Source organism: Arachis hypogaea, chromosome 19 (genome assembly GCF_003086295.3).
Source record: "Arachis hypogaea cultivar Tifrunner chromosome 19, arahy.Tifrunner.gnm2.J5K5, whole genome shotgun sequence".
Lineage (NCBI taxonomy): Eukaryota > Viridiplantae > Streptophyta > Magnoliopsida > Fabales > Fabaceae > Arachis > Arachis hypogaea.
This window is the reverse complement of record NC_092054.1, coordinates 129,774,863-129,792,970: the sequence shown is the minus strand read 5'-3', so window position 1 is coordinate 129,792,970 and position 18,108 is coordinate 129,774,863. Positions and strand designations below refer to the sequence as shown.

Sequence of the window (18,108 nt, the reverse complement as noted above, 5' to 3'; positions counted from 1 at the left end):
GAAGCAATGAGTCATAATGAGTTAAAAAGTGTCATGTATGCATTTCTTCAAACACTTGGGGTGCATCCTTTAGTAGTATGTAAATAGATGGGGGGAAGCAATGTAACAGTCCACAAACCAACATTAATCACTACAATGCACAGTGGTTATAAGAAAACTATGCAACACATCTCATCCATCAATGCAAGAGAAGTTATGACCCAAGTGCCCATGAAGAGTTAAATGGAAAAGGAGCTAAAAACACACCCCAAAGAAATGAGGGGCTCAAAAGAGGGGGGGAAGAAAAAACTACCTAGAAGAGAATGAAATTAACTGACTAAGAAGCAAAAGAGAGAAGTAGAGTAAGAGGGGAGCCTAGTATAGTACCTCGAGAGAGATGCAAAAGGGGTATGGGGGGGAAAGGTTGTGGATTGGAATGATGGAGAATGGAGGGGGCAATGTAGGGGCCACCGGAGGTAGGTGGTCGCCGGAGGTGGTTGTTTGTGATGGTAGGGGGTGATTTGGGAGGAGAGGTAGTAGTGGGTAAATGGGTAGTAGAGGAGGTAAGAAGAAAAAAGGGGAAGAAGAATGAAGGGGGCAAGTGTGCTCCCCATTATATTGACGTCGGTTATCCACGCGGGCGCGCACGGGGTGCGCTAGCGCAAGGAAGCGGGGCGGAGCGATGGCGCGCGCGCGCACGGTGCGCGCGGGCGGCACTGTGATTATGCCCCAGGCTTGAGGTGGGCTTGGGGTTGGCTTAACTCTCTGGAATATGTACCAGGAGTGCACAGGGGGCGATCGGCGCGCGCACGGCATGGGCGCGTGCGCGTGCCTCGCGTTGTGGGCATGTGGGCGCGTTGGCGCCTAGTGCGCGCACACGTCAGAGGTGGTGGGATGGTGGCTTAGTGCAGGCGCGAGAGTGGCCTAACTCTCTGGAATATGTACCAGGAGTGCACAGGGGCGATCGGCGCGCGCGCGAGGTTTGCTAGCGCGTCGATCTGAGGATTTGTCAGGGGGTGCGTACGCGCCCTGTGCGCGCACGCGTGAGCGGCCTGTGCCTCAGCCATGGTGCGGGCGTGAGAGTGGCCTAACTCTCTGGAATATGTATGGAGGGGTACTTCGTGCAACCCGCGCGTCCACGCACATCGCGCGTCCACGGGGGTTGTCGGAAATGCTTCATGGGCGCGTGCGCGTGAGGTGCGCGCTCGTGCAAAAGGGTGCCTTCTTCAAATTTGCATGTTCTCGCACTACCTTCAGCATTCCAACCCTCCAAACAACCATTTTAGGCACTATAGAAGGATGTATTGACATGATAAAGGACCAAATGAACTCTACAAATGAAACAAAATTTGAAACGAAATCTAACTACAACTTCACCGATCACCTAGCTACCAAACATGAAGTCAAGTAGTAAACAAGTATCAATCAAAGAAGAATTCGATGGTTATGTACAAATGGTAGATCTTACCATGGTGGGGTGTCTCCCACCTAGCACTTTTGTTTACCGTCCTTAAGTTGGACGTCCATTAGCTCAAAGTTCTTGTTCAAGAGATGCATCCCTCAAGAGGAACACTTCAAATTCCTTGGAGTTCTTTCTTTGCTCACCATGGTACAATTTGAGATGGTACCCATTCACCTTGAAAATGTCCGGACTTGATGGGTGGCGCAAGTGATAGACCCCGTAAGGTTCTACTTTCTCTACTTGGTAAGGTCCATCCCATCTTGATCTAAGCTTTCTGGGTAGTAATCTCAACCTTGAGTTGTAAAGGAGCACTAGGTCACCGAGTCCAAATTCCCTTCTCCTAATGTTCTTGTCATGAATGGCTTTCATCTTCTCCTTGTAGAATCTAGAATTGTCATAGACTTCTAATCTCAAGCATTCCAATTCCGCCAATTGAAGCTTTCTCTCTACTCCGGCTCCACCCAAATTCATATTGCATTCCTTTATGGCCCAATAAGCTTTGTGTTCGATTTCTACCGGTAGATGGCATGCTTTACCATATACAAGTCTAAAAGGGCTCATGCCAATGGGTGTTTTATAAGCCGTTCGATATGCCCAAAGTGCATCGGAGAGTTTAGTGCTCCAATCTTTCCTATTCGGCTTCACAATCCTTTCCAACACATGTTTAATTTCCCGGTTAGATACCTCGGCTTGGCCGTTTGTCTGAGGGTGGTAGGCCGTGGCAACTTTGTGTATGATGCCATACTTTCTCATGAGGCCGTCCATTTTTTTGTTGCAAAAATGGGATCCTTGATCACTTATGATTGCTCTTGGGGAGCCAAAACGACAAATGATATTATTCCTCACAAAAGAATAAACAACATGGGCATCATCCGTCCGGGTGGGGATTGCCTCCACTCATTTTGACACATAATTGACGACTAACAAGATGTAGAGAAAGCCATTGGAATTTGGAAATGGTCCCATGAAGTCGATTCCCCATACATCAAAGATTTCACAAAAAAGCATATTTTGTTGGGGAATTTCGTCCTTCTTAGAAATATTTCCAAACCGAATGCATTGGGGACAAGATTTGTAATAGAGGGAAGAATCTTTGAGAAGGGTTGGCCACCAAAATCCGCAATCAAGGACCTTTCTTGCCGTTCTTTGGGGGCCGTAGTGGCCACCTCCTTCGGAAGAATGGCAAGCGTCTAAGATTGCTTGGAATTCGGTTTGAGGTATGCACCGTCGCACTATTTGGTCCGCTCCACACCTCCACAAATAGGGATCGTCCCAAACATAGTATTTGAATTCGCTTTTCAGCTTGTCCTTTTGATGTTTGTTGAGATTGGGAGGGAAGGTGCGTGAAACCGAGTAGTTTGCTATCGGGGCATACCAAGGAACCACTTCCGAGATTGCGTGCAAACTATCTAGAGGGAAGGAGTCATTGATAGGAGTGGTGTCGCTTTTTGTGTGTTCAAGGCGACTCAGATGGTCCGCCACTAAGTTTTGGGAACCACTCCTATCCTTGATTTCCAAGTCAAATTCTTGTAACAAAAGCACCCAACGAATTAATCTCGGTTTTGATTCCTTTTTGGCCAACAAATACTTTAGTGCCGCGTGATCCGAGAACACTACTACCTTAGAACCAAGAAGATAGGCTCGGAACTTGTTCAGAGCAAAAACAATAGCTAGGAGTTCCTTCTCGGTAGTAGTGTAGTTGGATTGGGCTCCGTCTAATGTTTTTGAAGCATAAGCTATGACATAGGGAGTCTTACCCTCGCGTTGTGCTAACGCGGCCCCTATCGCATAATTCGAAGCATCACACATGATTTCAAATGGTTGAGCCCAATTCGGTCCTCGCACAATAGGAGTTTGTGTCAATGCCACTTTAAGTTTGTCATATGCTTCCATACATTCCTTGCTTAGCTCAAATTCAGTGTCCTTTTGTAGTAGCCGAGAGAGAGGTAGGGCTACCTTGCTAAAGTCTTTGATGAATCTCCGGTAGAATCCTGCATGTCCAAGAAAAGAGCGGACTTCCCTCTTGGAGGAGGGGTAAGGTAAACTAGATATGACATTTATTTTTGCCGGATCTACGGAGATGCCTTCTTTTGAAACTATGTGCCCCAAAACAATGCCTTGTTTGACCATGAAATGACACTTTTCAAAATTTAGGACAAGGTTTGTTTTGGTGCATCTCTCTAAGACTTTTTCAAGGTTACCTAAGCAATGATCAAATGAATTACCGTACACGCTAAAGTCGTCCATGAAGACTTCCATACATTGCTCTAGAAAGTCTGCAAATAGGCTCATCATGCATCTTTGAAACGTTGCTGGCGCGTTGCATAGGCCAAATGGCATACGTTTCAAAGGGGCAAGTAAATGTTGTTTTTTCTTGGTCCTCTAGAGCAATGTGTATGTGGAAGTATCCGGAGTAACCATCAAGAAAGCAATAATATGATTTACTGGCTAGTCGATCGAGCATTTGATCGATGAACGGTAGTGGAAAGTGGTCCTTCCTTGTGGCCGCATTCAACCTCCGGTAGTCTATGCATACTCTCCAAGAATTTTGCACTCTTGTTGCTATAAGTTCACCGCTTTCATTTTTGATTGTGGTCACCCCGGATTTCTTTGGCACCACTTGGATCGGGCTTACCCACTCGCTATCCGAGATAGGATAGATGATGTCCGCTTCAAGTAGTCGAGTGACCTCTTTTTTCACCACCTCAAGAATGGTTGGATTAAGTCTCCTTTGAGGTTGTCGGACCGGTCTTGCTCCTTCTTCAAGGAATATGCGGTGCTCGCATACTTGGGGGCTTATTTCCACTAGATCCGCCAAACTCCACCCGATTGCCCTTTTATTTTTTCTCAATACCTCTAGCAACTTTTCTTCTTGTTGAGGAGTTAGCTCTTGTGCGATTATCACGGGGAGCTTTTGGGCTTCATCAAGATATGAGTACCTTAGGTGGGGGGTAGTGGCTTCAATTCCATCTTTTTGTCATGATTTGATGTTTGAGTTTCCGGATGGTTTGTATGGTGTGTGGTGTTTAATTTGCTTGGATCTTCATTTGCTTCTCCAATCATGTACTTCTCATCTAACTTTGCAAGGTGCACTTCGGCAACAATGTTGTCAATTGGGTCACACCGGAATAGAGAGTGATTTTCTGGTGGATGCTTCATTGCTTCTTCTAGGCTAAAACTTACGACTCTCCTATCTATCTCAAATGAGTATGTTCCCAAGTAAGCATCTAGCTTAAATCTAGAAGTTCTCAAAAATGGTCTTCCAAGTAGGATGGATGATGCTCTCTCGGTTTCACTTGATGGCATTTCAAGGACGTAGAAATCAATCGAAAATACCAACCCTTTGATATTCACCAATACATCTTCCGCGACACCCGTCACGGTTATTATGCTTTTATCCGCTAGGACAAATCTCGCCGTCGACCTTTTTAGTGGTGGTAACTTCAATACCCGGTAGACGAAGAGAGGCATGATGCTAACACATGCTCCGAGGTCACACATACAATCTACGAATTGAACTCCATTGACGGTGCAAGTGACCATGCAAGGGCCTGGATCATCACATTTCTCGGGCAATGCTCCCATTAAAGCGGAAATAGAACTCCCCAATGGGATGGTTTCCAATTCAAGAATTCTATCCTTGTTCATGCATAGATCTTTAAGGAATTTTGCATATCTAGGAACTTGATGGATAGCGTCAAAGAGGGGGATGGTTACCTCGACTTTCTTGAACATTTCTACCATTTTGGGGTCGAGTTCTATACGCTTCCTAACTTTCTTTGCAAGTGTTTGAAATGGGAGTGGTTGAGCAATTTCTTCTTCCAAGGTTCTCTTGGTCTTGGGAGTCTCTTTTGTTGGTTGAGTTTCATCCTCAACTATGACTTGTGGTGTCTCCTCTTCCACTACCTCTTCTATATCTATTCTCTCCTCCTCTTGAGTGATTGTGATGGGCTTTGAATCCTTTTCTCCCTTCTCTTTTAATTGTGTTCTGGATCTCAAGGTGATGGCATTGATGCCCCCCTTAGGATTGGGTTGAGGTTGAGAGGGAATGACGCTTTGGATTGGGGGTTGAGGAGTGGGATTTGATGATGTGTCCATTCGTGCAAGAAGAGCTTGTAGTGTAGAGGTGAGGCCGGTGAGACCGGAAGCAAGTGTGTTTTGTAGTTCTTTTTGGCCTTGGATGATGGTCCGGAGTGTTTCATCTTGGTTGGAGGGGGCGGTTGGATATGTGAGTTGAGGAGCTTGTGATTGGTTGGGTGGTGGTCTTTGATGTGGTGGTTGGTATGTTTGGTAGTTTCTTTGTGGGTTTTGTTGGTTGTATGGTGGGTTGTGTTGGTTGTATGGTGGCCGGTTTTGTGAATTGTTGTTCCATCTTTGACCTCCTCCATTGTTGTTGTTGTCCCTATTTCCTTGTTGATGATTGTCTCTCCAATTTTGATTGTGGTACCCACTCCCTTGATTGTAGCTTCCTCCTTGATAAGGTTGCCCTTGGTTAGGATTACCATCTTGGTTGTACCCTTGATATGGGCGGTCATAGAAATTGTGGGTAGCCGCCAAAGTGTTGTCCTCTTGAAGGCTTGGGCACTCGTCCGTGTAGTGGGAATATCAAGAACAAATGCCACACACTTTTTGAGGGACCAATTGTTGGTTGTGTTGTTGAGGAGGTGGAGGGTGTTGTTGATATGGTTGAGGTTGAGGTTGTTGTGGTTGTTGTTGGCTCAATTGGAGTTGCCTCAAGACGGATGTCATTTCACTCAAGGATTTGGTTAGAGCGGTGGTTTCACTACTAGTGGATACCTCATTCACGGTTCTTGGGCGGTTGACTCTTCGTCTCATGTGTTGATTGGATTCGGCTAAATCAATGATGAGTTGCCATGCCTCCTCTGCTGTTTTATATTTAGACAAAGAACCATTGCTAGAGGTGTCCAAGAGGGTTCTATCTTGTTCTCGCATCCCTTGACATATGTATCCAAGCAATACTTGAGTGTCAAGCATGTGATTAGGGCATGCATCTAGTAGCTTACGAAACCATTCCCAATACTCATACAGTGGTTCCGTTTCACCTTGTACAATACAAGACATTTCCTTCCTTAGCCTATCCATCTTCTCCGGGGGCAAGAATTTATCCAAGAATCCTCGTCTAAGCAAGTCCCAATCAGAGGTGACTTCACTAGATAAAGTGTAGAACCATTCTTTAGCCTTGTCCTCAAGAGAAAAGGGGAAAGCGAACAACCATATAGCGACTTCATCGGACCCTTCCCGTCTAGTTGTTGAGTATATATGATGGAAGTCTTTGAGATGTCAAATAGGGTCTTGTGCGGGAAGCCCATGAAATTTGGGTAGGAGGTTGATCAAAGCGGTCTTGAGTTCAAAGTTTGCATTCAAATTGGGGTGAGTTACATGAAGGGGTTGAAGGACATAATCCGGTGCACCCGCTTCCTTGATAGTAACTCTCCTCGGAGCATCCATGGCGTTAGTACCTAAAACAAGAAAAGAATTGTTAGTGAGTTTGATGGGAGAATGATTATTGCCTTCGTTGAGTGACGGTTCAATGTTCACTTTTAGTAAGGTGGTTGAGGTGGTGGAAACCTCTTCACCTTGTCCAAACCTTAACCGCTTCCAAGCTTGTCTAATGTGAAACAAAGTTCGTTCTATTTCCGGATCAAAGGGAACTAAGCTCGGATTCAGTTGTGAACGCGTCATGCAATGAAGGAGAAGTGAAATTCATGGTGACGATGAGGGGTTAGTCACTTGAACGAAGAATCACAAAAGGATGCAACTATATGCATGCACAGATAACTACTCTAAGCAATAACATGGCACACTAAGCAAAATTCCCCGGCAACGGTGCCATTTTGATAAACGAAAGTTGTTATGCCGATATAGAATTCAATAATGGATATAATCGTGAGTATAGTCTAATCAACATTCAAACTTCGCATCAAACAATCCTACAATCTATAACCGAGAGTACTAGTCCCCCGAGTCGTCCTCCCTTGGAATTGCTAGAGCATGCATCTTATTGATTAGGAAGCCTTGTTGTGGTTCTTTTGAAGGTTTAGCAAAATCAATGACAAACAAGCAATCAATTTTTAGAAGACTTGGCCTAGGGTTGGCATTAGAAATTCTATCCTTATAGTCCCTTCAATGATGACAACAATTAGGCCTTGCTTCATTTAGTCAACCCCTAGGTATAGAGGAAAGTCAAATAAGAATAACTAACTTGAGTCACAAGTCCTAGTTTTCACCTTAGAGAAATCTAGCTTTAGTGCACTCCAAGTCAATTAGCAATTTCTAATTCCAAATCAACAATTGACATAAACTATTCAACTCTTTCTAATGACCCAAACCCTATGCCAAGTAAGAAACTTTTACTCCATAACTAATGTTGGCATTTTATCAAACAATTGATGAGCAAGGATAAAAGGCATAGTAAAAATGAGAAGGAAGTAGAATTGAAAGTGCTTCAACACAAGGAACTAACAACAATTAACAAAGAACAACAATGGAAATGAACTTCTCAAGAAATTGAAGAAAATCCAAAACTACAAAGTTGAATATAGGATCTATGAGGATGGAGCAATTACAAGCACTAATTAAAATTGGAGAAGAAGATCTATAACATGAACAAGTAAATTGAGAACTGCAATGAATCTCACCAAAGTGTGATGGAAAATTCAGAAAAATGGATGAAGATGAACCCTCATGAGAGCTTAGAATCTCCCTCTCTCTTTACCCAAGAGTGTAACTAACAATAGCTAAAAAAATCTAGAACTATCTAAAAATGAGCCAAAAGTCCTTAACCCTTCAACCCTTGGTCTTCTTAAGCTCTTCCCGCCAAGGCACTTCCCCCAAGATGAGATCTCCAACTGTCTCCACGCCTAGGTCACGTGACTTCTAAAAAAATCATGTTCGAGCATCGGCGCGCACGCGCAAAGCATGCGTGCGCGCCACTGGGGCATCTTGCAATGTGAGCGGAGGCGCAGCGTACGCGTGCGCGCCCATGGGGGTTATGGCCTAGCCGCTACACAAGCCGGCTCGTGGCTTGGCTTCTGGCTTTGACTCCTAGCTGCGCAATCCACGTGAGCGCGCCAAGTACGCGCGCGCGCCCTTGCTGAAGTTTCCAAAGCTCAATTTCTCATGCTCCTTTCCTTCGCGCCCATTCTCCTTCCCTCTTCCGGTTCATCCCTGCCCTATATTCTGAAACCACTTAACACACAGGTCACGGCATCGAATGGCACCAAGAGAGGATTAGAAATGTATCTAGTTTAGTGCAAAATAAGCATGTTTTCATCCATGAGGCAAAAGTTAGGAAAGGAACATAAAGTCTTGTATTTTCATATGAAAAGCGTGTAGAATCATTGATAAAACCCCTGCAATCGATACAAGATAAACCCTCAAAATGGGGTTTATCAGCTGCCATCTCCTCTTCCTGTTCGAAAATTTCTGAAAAGGTGCTTGCTGGATTGTTGTAATTTAGCTTCTCTTAGTTTTCTCTTCAGAGTCCTTTCAGGTTCTGGATCTGCTTCAACAAGAATATTCTTGTCCTTGCTCCTGCTCATATGAAAAAGAAGGAACAGAAAAATAATAATAATAGGGATCCTTTTTACCCAAGTGTAGAGGTTCCCTTATGTGAGTAGAAGAAAAGAAGAAGAGAAAATCTGAACTCAGAGAGAGAGAGGGTTCGGATTTTTGGTGAGTGAGGGAGAGATGTTAGTAGATGAATAAATAAACAGAAGGAGATGAGAGAGAAGGATTTTCGAAAATTATTTTTGAAAAATGGTTAGTGATTTTCGAAAATTAAAAGAAGAAATAAATTAAAATTGAATTTTGAAACAATTAGTTCATTAAAAAGAATTTTTGAAAAAGAGGGAGATATTTTCGAAAATTAGAGAGAGAGAGTTAGTTAGGTAGTTTTGAAAAAGATAAGAAACAAACAAAAAGTTAGTTAGTTAGTTGAAACAAATTTTGAAAATCAATTTTTGAAAAGATAAGAAGATAAGAAGTTAGAAAATATATTTTAAAATCAAATTTTTGAAAAAAATAAGATAAGAAGATATTTTTGAAAAGATATGATTGAAATTAGTTTTTGAAAAAGATTTGATTTTTTTAAAATCACAATTAATGATTTGATTCACAAGAAATCACAAGATATGATTCTAGAACTTAAAGTTTGAATCTTTCTTAGTAAGCAAGTAACAAACTTGAAATTTTTGAATCAAAACATTAATTGATGATGTGATTTTCGAAAATATGATATAAAATTAAAAAAAAGAATTTGAAAATATTTTGAAAAAGATTTTTGAAATTTTCGAAAATAAAAAAAAATGGAAAAGATATGATTTTTGAAAAAGATTTGAAAAAGATAAGATTTTTAAATTGAAAATTTGATTTGACTCATAAGAAACAACTAGATTTTAAAAATTTTTGAAAAAGTGAACTCAAATTTTTGAATTTTATGAGAGAAAAGAGGGAAAGATATTTTTTTGATTTTTAAATTTTTATGATGAGAGAGAAAAACATGAAAATGATGCAATGCATGAAAATTTTTAGATCAAGACAATGAATGCATGCAAGAATGCTATGAATGTCAAGATGAACACCAAGAACACTTTGAAGATCAAGATGAACACCAAGAACTTATTTTTGAAAAATTTTTGATGCAAAGAAAACATGTAAGACACCAAACTTAGAAATCTTTAATGCTTAGACACTAAGAATTCAAGAATGCATATGAAAAACACCATACAACACAAAACAATATAATATGAAGATCAATCAAGAAGATACATCAAGAACAACTTGAAGATCATGATGAATGCAATGCATGAATGCAATTTTCGAAAAATGCAAGATGAGTATGCAATTGACACCAAACTTAAAAATTGACTCAAGACTCAAACAAGAAACACAAAATATTTTTTTGATTTTTATGATTTTCTAATTTTTTTTTTTTTTGGATTTTTCGAAAATTAATGTGAAAAAGAAAAATAAAGATTCCAAAATTTTTAATATGAATTTCAGGAATCTTGTACTCTTAGTCTAAAGCTCCAATCTGAGGGTTAGGCATGGCTTAATAGCCAGCCAAGCTTTAGCATGTAAATCAGGTGGACCAGGAACAGCAGCAGGTGGATTAGCAACAACTGGCTTGCTCTTGATAATGTTGGGTTGGAAGCCCCAATCCAAACAAATTTAGACATGGCTTTACAGCCAGCCAGGCTTCACATGCTTCATGAAACTCTAGAATTCATTCTTAAAAATTCTGAAGAACATAATAAAAATTTTTGAAAAGAATTTTTTTATTTTATTATTTTTTTTTTTGAAGATTTTTGAAAAATTTTTGAAAATAAAACAAAAAGAAAATTACCTAATCTGAGCAACAAGATGAACCGTCAGTTGTCCAAACTCGAACAATCCCCGGCAACGGCGCCAAAAACTTGGTGCACGAAATTGTGATCTCAGGCAACAGCGCCCAAAAACGCTGTACGCACGTCTTAATAAATCGTTTTTCATTCACAACTTCGATACAACTAACTAGCAAGTGCACTGGGTCATCCAAGTAATAAGACCTTACGTGAGTAAGGGTCGATCCCACGGAGATTGTTGGTATGAAGCAAGCTATGGTCACCTTGTAAATCTCAGTCAGGCGGATATCAAATAGTTATGGAGTTTTCGAAAATAAAATAATAGATAAACAGAAAATAAAGATAGAAATACTTATGTATATCAATGGTGAGAATTTCAGATAAGCGTATAGAGATGCTTTCGTCCCTCTGAACTTCTGCTTTCCTACTGTCTTCATCCAATCAGTCCTACTCCTTTCCATGGCTGGTTTTATGTAAGGACATCACCATTGTCAATGGCTACTTTTCATCCTCTCTGTGAAAATGGTCCGATGCGCTGTCACTGCATGGCTAATCATCTGGAGGCATCACCGTGGTCAATGGCTGCATCCCATCCTCTTGTGAAAATGGTCCAAATGCTCTGTCACGGCACGACTAATCATCTGAGGTTCTCGATCATACTGGAATAGGATTCACCCTCCTTTTGCGTCTGTCACTACGCCCAACACTCGCGAGTTTGAAGTTCGTCACAGTCATTCAATCCCAGAATCCTACTCGGAATACCACAGACAAGGTTTAGACTTTCCGGATTCTCATGAATGCCGCCATCAATCTAGCTTATACCACGAAGATTCTGATTAAGAGATCCAAGAGATAATCATCCAATCTAAGGTGGAACGGAAGTGGTTGTCAGGCACGCGTTCGTGGGGGAATGATGATGATTGTCACGTTCATCACATTCATGTTGAAGTGTGAATGAATATCTTAGAAGCGGAATAAGTTGAATTGAATAGAAAAACAGTAGTACTTTGCATTAATTCGTGAGGAACAGCAGAGTTCCACACCTTAATCTATGGAGTGTAGAAACTCTACCGTGAAAAATACATAAGTGAAAGGTTCAGGCATGGCCGAGAAGCCAACCCCCAAAACGTGATCACAGGATCAAAAATACAATCCAGGATGTCTAATACAATAGTAAAAAGTTCTATTTATAATAAACTAGTTACTAGGGTTTACAGAAGTAAGTAATTGATGCATAAATCTACTTTCGGAGCCCACTTCGTGTGTGCTTGGGCTGAGCTTGAATGTTACACGTGCAGAGGCTTCCTTTGGTGTTGAACGCCAGGTTGTAACGTGTTTCTGGCGTTCAACTCTGATTTGTGACGTGTTTCTGGCGTTTAACTCCAGACAGCAGCGTAGAACTGGCGTTCAATACCCTTTTACGTCGTCTAAACTTGGCCAAAGTATGGACTATTATATATTGGTGGAAAGTCCTGGATGTCTACTTTCCAACGCAATTGGAAGCGCGCCATTTTGAGTTCTGTAGCTCCAGAAATTCCACTTTGAGTGCAGGGGGGTCAGAATCCAACAGCATCAGCAGTCCTTCTTCAACCTCTGAATCTGATTTTTGCTCAAGTCCCTCAATTTCAGCCAGAAAATACCTGAAATCACAGAAAAACACACAAACTCATAGTGAATTCCAGAAATGTGAATTTAACATAAAAACTAATAAAAACATCCCTAAAAGTAACTAGATTATACTAATAACATACTAAAAACAATGCCAAAAAGCGTATAAATTATCCACTCATCAGGGTACCAAACCTGCTGAAAATATATTTCTGTAAGAAATTCAGCATGACTCGGGTGTCATGATGGGTGACGCTATTGCCTCAACCCATTTGGACACGTAGTCTACGGCCACCAGCATGTACATGTTCGAGTACGAGGGAGGAAAAAGTCCGATGAAGTCTATCCCCCACACGTTGAATAGCTCAATCTCCAGGATTCCTTGCTGTGGCATTTCATGATTGTGAGGAAGGCTTCTAGATCTTTGACACTTATCACAGTTTCGTACAAACTCCCAGGAGTCCTTGAAGAGGGTTGGACAGTAGAACCCGCTCTGAAGGACCTTAGTGGTTGTTCTCTCTCCTCCAAAATGTCCTCCATACTCAGAACCGTGACAATCCAAAGAATCTGCTGGGCGTCCTCCTTTGAGACACAACGCCTGATCATCCCATCTGAGCATCTCTTAAAGAGGTAGGGTTCATCACACATGTAGTACTTCGCATCACACAAAAGTTTTCTAACTTGTTGTTTGGTGTGCTCTTTGGGGATGAATCTCATGGCTTTATAGTTCACAATGTCTGCAAATCATGACGCTCTTTGGATTGCAAAAAGTTGCTCATCCAGGAAGGTCTCCGATACAGCAGTAGTAGGGGATGGCGTTCCTTCCTCGGGCTCGATCCTGGACAGATGATCGGCCACCTGGTTTTCTGATCCCTTTCTGTCCCTGATCTCAATGTCGAATTCCTGAAGGAGCAGCACCCATCTGATTAACCTTGGTTTAGAATCCTGCTTGGTCAGAAGGTACTTAAGAGCAGCATGGTCAGTATAAACAATAACCTTTGAACCAATTAAATAGGATCTAAACTTATCAATGGCATAAATAACCGCCAGTAGTTCCTTCTCGGTGGTGGTGTAGTTCCTTTGAGCATCATTCAGAACACGGCTGGCATAATAAATGACATGCATAAGCTTGTCTTATCTCTGTCCCAGAACTGCTCTGATGGCATAATCACTGGCATCGCACATCAGTTCAAACGGTAGGGCCCAATTGGGTGCAAAAATAATGGGTGCAAAGACAAGCTTTGCTTTTAAAGTTTCGAAGGCATGTAGGCATTTTTTTTCAAAAACAAAGGGAGCGTCAGTAGCCAGAAGATTGCACAGGGGTTTTGCAATTTTTGAAAAGTCTTTTATAAACCTCCTGTAGAATCCTGCATGTCCTAAGAAACTTCTAATTTCCTTAACATTAGTAGGTGGTGGTAATTTTTCAATTACTTCCACCTTAGCTTGATCAACCTCTATTCCCTTGTTAGAAATCCGATGACCAAGAACAATCCCTTCAATTACCATGAAATAACATTTTTTCCAATTTAAAACTAGATTTGTTTCTTGGCACCATTTCAAAACTAAGGATAGATGATTAAGGCATGAGTCAAAGGAATCACCAAAAACGGAGAAGTCATCCATGAATACTTCAATGAATTTTTTAACCATATATGAGAAAATAGAAAGCATACACCTTTGAAAAGTTGCAGGGGCATTACAGAGGCCAAACGGCATCCTCCTGTAGGTGAATAGTAAAATACACAGAATGGAATCAAACATCTATTAAAATAAAAAAATAATAATATTAATTTCGAGAAATAAACAAAGCTCCTAACGTTAACCAGGAGGTTTAGTTGCTCATGACTTACAGAGAAAACAGTTCTAAAAGTATATAAGAAGATCTGAATGATTAAACCTAAGTGATCTCCTCTTTAAATAGTAAATGTTAAACCTAAAAGATATTATTTTAAATTCAAAATTACAAAGGTAAGATAAGATAAGCTTAAGGAGAGCTAAAATCCACTTTGGGGGCCCACTTGGTGAATGCTTCGGCTGCTTGCTGGCGTTCAACGCCAATCTGGGTGTTGAACGCCCATATGGGAGGAGTGCATTCTGGTCCCTTGCTCACTGGCTGGCGTTGAACGCTAGTTTGGGCGTTCAGCGCTGGGAGTTACTCCTTCTTGGGCGCTAAACGCTAGGCTTGGCGTTTAGCGCCTGAATTGGCAGTGATTCTAGAAGAAAAGTATAGACTATTAGTCTGCGTTTGTTTACAGAGACAGGACACTAAGATAGAGACACAGAGACACAAAATCGTGTTTGACATAGGAGACATGGACAGAGACAATGTGTTCAGGGACACTGAATTAGTGTATTTTATATCCATCCTGACAGGAAGGACACGGAAACACTAACAAAGGACATAACTTATTTTTCATTTTTTCTTTTATTATTCTTGTTAATTTTTTATAATTATATTTTTATTATTATATTTTTCGTCTCAAATTTTTTGAATGAAAAATGAGAATAAATTAAATTTTAATAATTTGTTGTAGTTTATCACCAAATAGGATACAAGAACACAAAATTTTGTGTCTCTATCCTTTATGTCTTGTTCTCAGTGTCTTGTCTTGTTCTGTTTTCAGAAACAAATGCAGCCTTATATATTGTTGGAAAGCTCTGAAAATTAGCTTTCTAACGCCGTTGAGACCGCGTCAACTGGACCTCTGTAGCTCAAGTTATGCTCATTAGAATGCAAGGAGGTCAGAGTTGACAATATCTGCTATCCTTTCTTTGTCTTTGTACAAGACTTTGCCAAATTCTCTCGAAATTCACCTAAAATCATAAAAAAACACTACAAAACTCAAAGTAGCATCCAAAGATGAATTTTGCACCAAAACATAATAAAACTTAATAAAATCTAACTAAAAACACTATAAAAACAACTAGAAAAAAGGTATAAGATGCTCACGCATCAGTTACCATCAGAATAATCCGACGGTTATTAGCAACTCAGTCTCAACAAATTCGTTGAAAAAATCGACGGAAAATCCGCTGGTATTTAGCATTGGATGAAATAATCCACCAATAAATAATTTTTGGCGCCGTTTATACCGTCAACTTCAAGACGACGATAAATCCAACAATAAATCCGACAATACTCAACACATTTTTTATTGTGCTTCTATTTCAATCTTTTTAAATTTGGTGTTTTGGATATTTTCCATCCTCCAATTTGTGGGAGTGTATTAAACAAGCATTCTATACTTCATCAAGACAGCACTAACAAAGTATCACACAAGCTCACAAACAGATTTAGCCCAAAAAATTAAATGATTTGTTTAATCATTCATTCACATTTTATTAGCTTTCTTCCAGAAATAAATTTATTATGATGACTCATCATTTTATCTAGTTATGGTGACGCACCATTTTTATATATATCAAAATCTTCTCATCATTTTGTAAAGATTTTGATCCTTCCTTTTAAGTTAATTGTTTTTGGTACTTTGAGGAATTTCAGTGCCTAACTGCCTATTGAGTGGATAACAGTAGCTTATTATTATAATTTTTTTTTTTTTTTTGGTATTGAAAGGGGGCTTAAAACGCCTAAAAGAAATTAAATACAAACTAAAGTGGGATAAAGAAGTTCCTTGTTCATCATCAACTAACAAACTAAGAACCTCTCTAGAAAGGATATCCTAAAAGTGAAATCCTGGATCTAATTTTAAACTTTTATGCACAAGACAATCAGCACATCTATTGTCTTTCCTCCAATTTTTTCTTTTCCAGTTACTAATGCTTCTGATTAAAGCATTTGGGTGTTTCTGGAAATCGCATTCCACAATTAATTTCTTATTCCCATAGTCCAAGGTAGCATAAGTCCCTTCTTAATCCCCCAAAGCTCTGCTCTATATGCCATGCCCATGCACTCCCCAATAAAATGAATGGAAGAAGGCTGCAATCCATCTTCCATTTGGGTTTCTGAGTAGTCCCCTACACCCCGCCTTGTTGGTGCTTCCATCAACGGATCTGTCTTTGGGGAAGGATGGATCCATTTAATGTTGATTTGAGAATTTCGGTGTGTGCATGTGGCGGTCTCTGGTACCCTTGCTCGTGTATCTCCTTGTTTCACCAAGCCCAAGCCTTCCAGCAAGTAAAGATGAAGACGTCCATCCATTTCAGGTTCAGTGGGTGAGATTCAACACTATCCATTCCTCCAAATTGCTTCCAAAGAAGATTTGATTAATCTCACCCAAACTCTGGAAATCGTTGGGCAATTTCTCATTGCATGCATTATGTCCTCTTGGCTCTCGTCGCAGATTTGACAAGCCCCTGAACCTCCCATTATATGAAAAATTCTTTTGTGCATAATTTTCCAAAGGTGGATTTTAGCCTTTTGTGGCCCTTTCCAGCTCCATTGCTTCGTAGGTGTCGCTTATGGAGAAATCTCCATCTCTAATATGTCTTCTCCCAAATGAGCTGAAGGCGATGGAGTGACCATGATCTCGAGCACAACATCTTCAGGTAACAAACTGCTTATTTTGTTTTTGTCCCATTCTCCTTGGTTGTTTGTCCATTCCCAGATGAAGCTTTGTGTTGCTCTACTGAGAAGATTCTCTTTGCCTTCGATATAGGGGTCCAGCCATTTCCAATGTGGCGGGTAGTGTTTTCTTTGAACATGGGCCACAAATTGACAAGCTCCTTCCAAAGAGGTGAGTCATTTATTTCCGTTACGTATTTGTTAATGAACACTTGTGCCCAGAGGGTGTTGGAGTCCTCTTTTAAGTTGTCAAGATGCTGTTTATGATCTCATTGATTCTAATACCAGCCATGTCACCGAATTGTCCCAAGATGCTGTTTATCATCTCAATTTGGTCAGTTGTAGCCTCCAAGAAAATAAGTAAGTTGGGAGATTTTTGGCCCATTTTTTCCAACTCTAAATGCCTTCCATCTTTCTCTTTCAGCTTCTTTTTCTATAAGCTGTGAAGATAAGGTAAAATCGAGTCTCCTTGTCTGATTTCTCTTGTAGGGTTGAATATTTTTATTTTGCCACCGTTCCAAAGTACGTTGTAGCTGACCATGCTAACTCCTTGCAGGATTATGTTGACTAATTTTTCTGGCAAGTTAAATTCTTTGTCTTCTATGGATAAAATCTCATCTAATCTTCTCATAGCTTATTATTGTAAGAATTTTTTTTTTGGTTGCCCACAATTTTCCAACTCGACAGGCCAATGACTAATCCGTCGTAGATCTGAACTCCATTTGAAGGTCTGTCGCTGGCCAATGAATTGCTGCATTTACAAGGCGGGATTCGAACCTCCGACACTTGTTTAAACATACGAGTGAGATGAATACTCGACCAACCTAAGTTGGTTTTTATTTTTTTATGTTTTTTTTGGGTCAAGACCCAAGTTGGTTTATTATTGTGAGAATCTTATTAAACAGGATTTACGCTGACTATAGAATAAATAAGCCTATTCATTGGTGCATTTGGGCCTCCATCCAAAATATTTACGTTGGCCAATTGAATTAATTCAGTTTTCAAACCAAAATGACAGCAGTCTTTGGGCTTACTCTGACAAAGGCCTGGTAAAAGGGTGCTCAACTCTTTTGTTCGTACGACCAAAAATGTGTTTTGATATATTAATACCACCAAATGAACTAGGTGCCAACCAAGAACCAAAATCTAGAAAAAACAAAAAGAAAAAAAGG

At 40.6% G+C, this 18,108-nt stretch overlaps 1 long non-coding RNA gene across 1 annotated transcript; it reads left to right on the top strand.

Moving 5' to 3' along the window:
* Window positions 1-15,882: 15,882 nt before the first annotated feature.
* LOC112779692 (uncharacterized) lies at window positions 15,883-17,885 on the top strand. Its single transcript, XR_003190823.3, has 2 exons — window positions 15,883-16,920; window positions 17,031-17,885. It is a non-coding gene; the product is annotated as an uncharacterized lncRNA (long non-coding RNA).
* Window positions 17,886-18,108: the final 223 nt, after the last annotated feature.